The following is a 9803-nucleotide window of genomic DNA, read 5'->3' as shown; positions in this document are numbered from 1 at the left end:
GGTTTGGAGACCCCTCCCCTCTCCACTGAACACAGCAGGAAGAGATCAGCCCCCGCCAACCCCCGTGGAGCAACATGTGACCGCTCCCCTTCAGATTAGTGATGGCTCAGATCCTCCTTCCAGTATATGAGAAAGCAAAGTGAGTGAGGAAAAATGTCATGCTGATTAACCTGCCTAGATACTTGTTTGTTTTTATTATTAATGCCAATGTGGCTTTCCTGGAAGAGCCATGTATTTCCAAGGTGATTTATTAAGGAGTTACTCTGAGATGTTTGCCTGAGATTGTTATATTTATGTCCATGGCTTTATTATTTGTGCCTGCCCTGGGTGTAAACCAATTTACTGAGGAACTACAAGAGCCAGCATGCCTGGCTTGTTTTTACACTAAAATAGAGTTTTATCCAGCATAGACACCATTAGATACAGTAAGTGGTTTGTAGAACTACAAGAACCAGCAAGATTTGTTTGCTATTGCATCATCCAGCATGATCTGGGGTCCCTGATACTGGTGACACCAGGAGATAAGTGGTCTCTAGAACTACAAGAGCCAGCATGCTCTGGGGGACTTGGTATGATTACAGTATTTACAGATAACTAGGCTGAGGAACTACAAGAGCCAAGATGCCTTGTTTGCTATATAACGACATGGCATCATCCAGCATGATCTGGGGTCCCTGATACTAGTAACACCAGGAGACACGTTGTCTGTAGAACTACAAGAGCCAACATTTACCGGGGTACTTGGTATGTTGGTATGATTGCAGCATTTACAGATAACAAGGCTGAAGAACTACAAGAGCCAGGATGGGTTGATTGCTATATAAAGACATTGCACCATTCAGCATATGTGATCTGTAGAACTACAAGAGACAGCATGCCTTGTTTGCTACATAATGGCATTGCATCATCCAGCATGGTTGTACCCCACAGCATGCTGCCTCTTGTAGTTCTACAGACCACTTATCTTCTGCTGTCACTTAACAAGGACCCTAGACCACGTTGTATGATGCAATGTTAGTGTATAGCAAGCAGGGCAGGCTGGCTCTTGTAGTTCTATAGCCAATGTATCTGTAAATGCTGTAGCTTGCATTAGGTACCCCAGTGATTGCTGGTTCTTCTTATTCTGTTGATTGTTTATCACATGCCACCACTTCTCCCCCCCCCCCCCAGTGCATGCTGGCTCTTGCAGTTCTTTATCTCATTTATCTCCTGCTGTCACCTGTACCAGTGACCATAGACCATGTTGGGTGATGCAATGTCATTATATAGCAAACAAGGCATGCTGGCTCTTGTAGTTCTTCACCCTAGTTTCTACCAAGTACTCCAGTGCATGCTGGATCTTGTAGTTCTACAGACCACTAATCTCCTGGTGTCACTAGTATAAGGGACCCCAGACCATGCTGAGTGATGCAATGTCATTATATAGCAAACAAGGTGTGCTGGCTCTTGTAGTTCTTCAGCCTAGTTATCTGTAAATGCTCGTTGTATAGACTAGTTTTCCTTGGATGCTGTCTTATACCAAGAACCCTAGATCATGCTGGTTCTTGTAGTTCTATAGACTAGATATCTGTAAATGTGGCAACGTTTACCAAGCACCCCAGTGAATGCTGGCTCTTGTAGTTCTACAGACAACGTGTCTCCTGGTGTTACTAGTATCGGGGACCCCAGACCATGCTGGATGATGCAATGCCATTATGTAGCAAACAAGGCATGCTGGCTCTTGTAGTTCTACAGATCAGTCCTATGCCTACATACGTTTGCTAGTAGGTGTCCCTCATTCCCATTGCAAAATGTTGGGAGGTGTGCTATGAAGCTTAAAGAGGAACTGTAGTCTGCTCACATAATTTGTAATGAAACTATCTTTGCCATTCTGAAGCTTCCCTCCAACTACTTTGCATATTATTTTATATATACTGTGATTCTGTATTTGCCAAATATGCTGCAAAAATCTCCCTCCACTGAGTCTGGCCGCAACCGTTTTCATACTTGCCAACAGTCCTGATTTTCCCGGGACAATCCAGATTTTTGGACCCTCGTCCCGATTTAAGCTTGTCCCGATTATTTTTCCGGGATTTTGCTTTTCTTCCCGGGAAGATTCTCTGGACACGGCTGCTACACGTGACCTCCAGACTGGGTTTCCATCCTACCTAGCATGTTGCTGGTGCCCTTTCATGTTCCACCAGGCAGTGGTTAGTGTAGTGGGTATTGTAGTAAGTAGTGTAGTGTAATGGGTGTTGTAGTAATCAGTGTAATGGGTGTTGTAGTAATCAGAGTAGTGTAGTGTGTGGTATAGTGTAGTGGGTGTTGTAGTAATCAGCGTAGTGTAGTGGGTGGTATAGTGTAGTGGGTGTTGTAGTAATCAGCGTAGTGTAGTGGGTGTTGTAGTCAGGGCTTTTTTTCAGGAGGAACTTGGTGGAACTCAGTTCCACCACCTCTGGCTCAGACGCTTTGGTGCCTGCTCACCACAATCACTTGTAATTACAGAAGTCTGGTTTCTGTGTTTTACAAGTGACAGCTCTGCACTCTGTATGTAATGCAATCCTGATATTTAATGCCCCTTTAAGACCCTTCTACTGTTTGCGAAATATGACCACACCCACTATTGTGATTTGGAGGGTGTGTGGGGGGTCGTGGTTTTGGGGGGGTCGTGGTTGAGTTCCAGCACCTATTGTTTGAGAAAAAAAGGCCTGGTTGTAGTAATCATTGTAGTGGGTGGTGTAGTAATCAGTGTAAACCTGACAAGGACGGACTCTGCTGGGGGCACATGATGGCATCTAGTGGCAGGCTAAGTGGCAGGTGACACGCTCAGGGCTCCCACTGATTCTGCATTATGGTGAGTTGAATGATTTAATTTTTTATTACAATGTAATAATAGAAATAATGCGCTTCAATCATCCTGACACCATAACAACTATGGTTCCGGGTTGATTGAAGCGCTAACACCAGGTGTTTGGAGTATCTTTATCTGCTGATTGTTAAACTCTGGAATACACATATTTCTATTGTGGTGTAGGATCTGAGGCTGCTGTCCCTCCATCCCTCCCCCCCCCCTTTCCCTCTCCATCCCCCCCCCCTTTCCCTCTCCATCCCTCATTCATCTCAGACTCTAACCACACCCCTTTGAGACACGCCCACTATTTTGCATAAACCATGCGCCTTTTTTGTGTGCCGCAATTTTACTTTTTCCCATGTGCCACACCTACAAACGCATGCCCCACCCCCTAATTATAATGCGACTCCGCCTACAGCCAAAAAAGTGTCCCTAAAAATTTTTTTACAATGTTGGCAACTATGTCATTTTAAGACTCCTCTTCTTATACAAACATTGTTCCCTTGTTTTTCTCAGGATGCCGACTGCTGCACTTGGGGAAGAGCTGGGCTGCTCCATATGCCTGGACCTTTCTATGAAACTGGCGACACTGAGATGTGGACTGCCGGGACTGTCTTGTGACTGCTCTGGATACACAGGAGGGATCTGGAGTTTTTCCCTGTCCGGGGTGCAGAGAGGAGTATGCAGAGTGTCCTGTGCTGGAGAAGAAGGTTAAGTTGAGTAACACTATGGAAGACTCCCGATCTTTGCAACAGGAGCAAAGTGGGATCTTCTGTACATATTGTGTGCATTTTAGGGTGGCAGCTATCAAGACTTGTCTACATTGTGAGATTTCTATGTGTGATAAACACCTGGCAGCCCACAACAAGGCAGTGGACCATGTGCTGACGGAACCCACCTCGTCCTTCAGAAGTAAAAAATGCTTCATCCAGAAGAAGCTTCTGGAATATTACTGCTCTGAGGACGCCGTCTGTCTATGTGTGTCCTGCTGTCTAGTAAGGAAACATAAAGGACATGAAGTAGAACTTATAGAAGAGGCTTCTGAGAAGAAGAAGGAGAAACTGAGAAATGTTTGAAGAAGTGACTACAGAGCGAGGAGCAATTGAAGAACAAATCCAGAATCTACTGGACCACAAGAAAAAAGCACAGGAAAAAACAGATAATGAGAAGAAGAGAGTCACTGCTTTATTTGAGGATATGAGGAGACAGCTGGAGGTCCAGGAACAGAGAGTCCTGAGTGAGATCTCCAGACAGGAAGAGAAGATCTCACTGTTTGTCTCTGAGCTGATTCAGCAACTGGAAACCCAGAAAGACTCCCTATCCAGGAATATCCGTCACATTGAGGAGATGTGTAACATAACCGACCCCATAACTGTTCTACAAAATCCAGAAATAGAAGATCAAGATATGGAGGAACTTGAGGTCTGTGACCTGGATGATTTCCTGATCTCACTTCCATTGCTCAGATCCCTAACTGATCTAATCGCCCTCATAAGATCCAAAAATAAATTCCATGTGAAAAATTTGTTACTGAATGAAAAAACTGCATACGAGAAATTGGCTTTATCCGCAGACCTGAAAATGGTATCTGTGTCCAACATAAATCAGAATAAACCAGATTTATTGGAGAGATTTTACAAATCTTGTCAGGTGATGAGCATTGAGAGTTTTTCCAGTGGTAGACATTACTGGGAGGTAGAGATCGGTGACATTGAAGATTGGGATATTGGCGTTTGCTATCCCACCATAGATAGGGGACCTGATGGTGACCTTGGAAGAAATAACAAGTCATGGTGTATAGGCCTGTCTCACAATGATCTAGCTGCTGGGCACTGCCTTTACTTCGAGCCAGTGAACCAGGTGCTTCCGGTGCAGAAAGTAGGAGTATGTTTGGATTATGAAGGTGGCCGTCTGTCCTTCTACCAGCTGAATGATCCCATCAGACATCTCCACACCTTCACCACCACCTTCACCGAACCCCTCCATGCTGCTTTCTTTTTAGGTAATGGTGGCTGGATGAAGCTCTTAAGTTAATGTAAGCATTATTTTATAATATTGGATTTAGTTCTTAAGAGATTCTGATGGATATTAGTTTGTCACGTGGTTTTCTTCTTGCACTGGTTTATGTGTACATCAGATGTTTCCTTTTTTCTGGGGTTAAATAAAGCTGTAGGAATTTCAGCATTATACAGGATTATCAATGTGTTTATCATGTTATCGTATTGTTCCATAATATGGATCTCTCAACTGTCAGATGGTAAATGGGGACAATAACCTTCTCATCTGTTGCAATAAAACAGCCAGTTGGGGAGCTGTTGCTCTGAACAAATGTTTTTGAAAGCTCTTGTTTTCAGAGTCGTGCACACAATCAGAATGGCTCTGTGCCTTGTGGGCCCAGGGGGTGTATCATGCTGTTTTTGAGGTGCTTAACCACTTCAAGACCCTGGAAGAATTGGCTGATCAATGACCGGGCCATTTTTTTGCAATTCGACACTGCGTCGCTGTAACTGACAATTGCGCGGTCGTGCAACGTTGTACCCAAACAAAATTGACATCCTTTTTTTTCCCACAAATAGAGCTTTCTATTGGTGGTATTTGATCATTTCTGCGATTTTTATTTTTTGAGCTATAAACAAAATAAGAGGGACAATTTTGAAAAAACACAATATTTTGTACTTTTTGCTATAATAAATATCCCCATTTTTTTTTTTTTTTAAAGCTATTTTTTTCTCAGTTTCGGCCGATATGTATTCTTCTACATATTTTTGGTAATAAAAATCGCAATAAGTGTTTATTGATTGGTTTGTGCAAAAGTTATAGCGTCTACAAAATAGTGGATAGATTTATAGCATTATTATTTTTTTTTACTAGTAATGGAGGGGCCTGCTAGCCCGCTTAAAGCGACCGACGTACAGCTACAACGGTTCACGCAGGGGAGACAACCCTGGTCTGGAAGTGGTTAAGGAGACCCTGTTAGTTGCCTAAACACTATAGGTGTAGCACCCCCCCTTGGTCTACTGGGAGCAAGGAGGTACCTCCAGAGATGGGGGGCAAGCTTCCATTCACCCCAGGGCTGAGTCCATGGCTATAATCAGAAGTTAGAACAGATTTTGGGCGCCAGTCACTTTATATATTTGCAATGCTTTAATAAGGAACTTGAAGTAAGTAGTAGGAGATAGGGTTAGGGGGAGGTTTCAGATACCATTTGCACATCACTTACAGACTCCTTGAATCCAAAGGTAAAGCAGCTTTCTTATTTAGCAGATCTTGACTATCTGGAAAGGCCTCTCACACAGACTTAGCAGCCAGGAGCTACCATATTTATTGGCGTATAATGCCGCGTACACATGACCAGTTTTCCCGTCAGAATAAACTGTTTAATCGACAGAGTTCCGACGGAATTCCGCTGAAACTGTCTTACGTACACGCGATCACACCAAAGTCTGACCGTCCATAACGTGGTGACGTACAGCTTGTACGACGGGCCTAGAAAAAGGAAGTTCAATAGCCAGTAGCCAATAGCTTCCGTCCCATACTTGCTTCGGAGCATGCGTCATTTTTGGTCCGTCGGACCAGCATACAGACAAGCGGTTTTCCCGATAGGAATGAGTTCCGTCGGAAATATTTGGAACATGTTCTATTTCTAGGTCCGTCAGAATTTTTGAAAAAAAAAAAAGGTCCGATGAGGCATACACATGAGCGGATTATACGATGAAACGATTCCGGACTGTTCCTGTCGGACATTCCGCTCGTGTGTACGCGGCATTACACGCACTTTTTTTTTCCCCTTAAAATCATGGGAAAATGGTGGGTGCGTGTTATACGCCGAATGGCTGCCTCGGAGGGGAAGGAGGGAACGAGCGCCGCCGAAATAGACAGAGCCGAATCTCCTGTGTACTCGGCTCCGCTCGCAGTCACACCAAGTCTCGCCTCCTAGCATTTACGTCCCGCCATTGGACCGGTGTTATGTCCATCATAGGAGCCAGGCCAAGGGGCTGGAATGCGAGATGAGCCAAGTACACAGGACATCCGGCTCTGTCTATCTCGGCGGTGTTCGTTCCCTCCTCGGCAGGCAGATGGACACTGATCATGCTGCAATTTTGGGCAAGGCTGCAGATGGACACTGATAAGGCTGCATTGATGGGCATTTAAAATGTAAGTTTTTTTTCCTTAGACTTCCCTTCTAAACTTGGGGTGCGTGTTATACACCGATAAATACGGTAATTACCACGGTTTAGATTGTATAATAGAATTCAGCTTCACAGTGTCAGAACCTTTAAGCCATCCGGCAACACTGCAAGAGTAGTTTAGACTCAAAAGAGTCACCAGGCCCTCCTGAGAGACCAGCCTTCATCCTGGCTCTCTCCAGCCAGGGTCCTCCCCTTGATCTCCTCAGCTTGGCTCGGCTTCTTCCACACAGACAAGACAGCCTAGGGACTACCACAGAATTAGTAGGCCCCAGACAGGTTTCTGGGCCTACTTGCAGAACTTGCAGCAATACATCCTCAGGCCAGGAGGGCCCTGAGGTAAGAGAGAAACGAGATCACATGGCTCTGCCCAATAAATACCCCCTTCCCAGAAGGCACAGCGGCCAGGAACCTCCTATTCGGGAAAAAGGAATATTCATTACCCAGCTGTAATTCTCATACTGGCTTGTGGTACCAGTGACACCTACTGGCAATAGTGAGAAATGCACAACTCAGTTAACTTTAGAACCAAATAAACTATACAATCAAATCTAAACTGTTTACAGCTCAGCCAAAAACTAAATTTACACTATAGCCCCAATTTTAGGAACAGGGGGCTACACAGGTAAAAGCACAGAAGTATGTTAAATGCTTTCCAGTGTTTTTCCTTTCCATATTTTTTTAAAAATTGTGCTTTTTGAACTTGCTAGAAAATTTTGTTACTCCAGAAAAGTTGATTCCATATCGCAACCCCCCACCTTCCTTGGACATCATAGCCCCCTCTTCTATGGGGTGTGTCCAATTACTGCTGGCCCAGCTCCTCTGTCCCTCCTCCCACCTCCCTACATAACCTTTTACACAGCAGCCGGCGGAGGAGTGTTTTTGGAGTTACAACTAAGAGTCTTCTGGGTCTGCTGACATCACATCCAAGATGGTGTCTCCGAACAGCAGTCGTGGGACTTTTGGATGTCTGCATAAGGGAGGCCTTCACAGGTAAACAGCGAGCCCAAAATACATTAAATGCACATATCATCTTAATGGAAATTTTTTTCTTAAAATTAATAGTCTGGTGACAGGGTCTCTTTAAAGAGGCACACTGAGTGCTTTGTAGTTCAAAGTAGAGGGTCGACCGAATATCAGTGCGGCCGATATTCACTTTTTGAAGAATCGGTATTGGTCACAAACTTAACGATATTGCTTCAATGGGTTGTACCAGGGTGATGCCTGCAGCCCCCTTGAAGCAATACTGTTGTTTCGAGCGGGCGGTCAGCTTTCTTGTAATAACAACCGATGCAGGTAAGCAATGCAAACAATTTAGTGACAGTCACAAAGCAACTCTTCTAGGAGAACAAACCAGTGGTAAAGGTATCAATCTTAAATTCTATCCAAAAGAAATATATAATATATTATTGATAAATACAGAAAATTACACAAAATAACATCCCTCTTCCCAATTCATGCTAAAAAGACCTAAAGTCTATTGAGAACAAAGGTGGCCACCATCTCCACACATTACCTCACACATCTCTCACTCTCACATACACATACACTGGCAGATCTCAGTCGATTGCAAGACCGACAGGGGTAGCGAATGATAGGATCAACTGACCGGATGGAATGTGAATAAGGATGACTTGTATAGTCTTATAAAGATAAGAACAGTTGGTCATGGATAGTTGAACCACGAGATAAAATTTAAACAGTGTGCTGGTGTGGTGAGAAACTTCCTTTTGTTGCCCGTAGCACTAACTATTTACAATAGCAGCTTCAATGCTATGTGTATATTCAGGTAGATATGGATTTTTCAGTAAGAGGACAGCAGCATAGCAGGTGTGGTGTAACACTTGAGCGGTGCATTAGAAATGAAAACTGACTTTACCGGCAGCCTGAACGGTATGCTGATCAGCAGGTTCGTGTCAAGTAGTGATGGGGGAGCCCGTGATTACTGGCATATGAACAGGATCATAGCGATCTATGAGAAGCCATCACAGACACTGCAGGCGCTGTAGGAACGAATCCCCCTGTTGACGGCAGGACAGCTTCCTTTGTTCCAGCTTCGATCAGCTGTTAGGCAGGTTTAAGTCCTTATTGGTGTTACATAGAAAACACCCGCTGTGAAGTTTGCAATAGGTCAGGCTCTGACGGTCCAATGGATTGTAGAGAGGTTGAAGGGGCAGTTTGGTGGTTTAGTGGGTGGCCGACCCAAAAGTCCTCCTCATGGATACCAAGTTCTCCTGATGCTTACATGTTTCGCTAATGTGTTAGCTTCTTCAGAGCATGCGCTGTGGTGTGTCGGTCAGGTTTAAATCACCCGCTTCATCAATTCTCAATTGACTACATCAGATCAGTAGCCGCAGCGCTTGGTTCAATAATGGTATCATTCACCCGTGCACAAACACTCACACTGCAGAGAAGCATTCTAAGTTTAACCCTATGCTGAGCGGACATTATCCCAAGTTATAGGAAGGGAAACGGCATTCAGTTAAGATAGTATTAATTACCATGAATGTAGAGATGCGGCTCGTTAGAAAAGAGAAAATAGAAAGCAAACAACAGGAACCGAAGGCAAATAATAAACACATAAATCAAACACCAGAATAAGCACCAGGGGCACCTTCAAAAAGGGGGGGGGGATCTTCACATATTTAGCTGAGCAGAAGAATCACCATTTTAAACATTACAGACAGCGGATGTAAATGAATGGTACACTTCATATACTCAACAAGATATAGAGTTCACATTAGTACTTCCAGATGGTAGCCCATCCCACGCTATCACAAATAGCC

At 44.2% G+C, this 9803-nt stretch overlaps 1 pseudogene; it reads left to right on the top strand.

The window, feature by feature from the left end:
• The first annotated feature begins 3347 nt into the window (after positions 1-3347).
• Positions 3348-5017, top strand: LOC141148531 (tripartite motif-containing protein 75-like; annotated as a pseudogene).
• The last annotated feature ends 4786 nt before the right edge of the window (positions 5018-9803 follow it).

This window comes from Aquarana catesbeiana, linkage group LG06 (assembly GCF_042186555.1).
Source record: "Aquarana catesbeiana isolate 2022-GZ linkage group LG06, ASM4218655v1, whole genome shotgun sequence".
NCBI lineage: Eukaryota > Metazoa > Chordata > Amphibia > Anura > Ranidae > Aquarana > Aquarana catesbeiana.
Note: the sequence above shows the minus strand (reverse complement) of the source record. Positions and strands in the feature narration are given on the sequence as shown.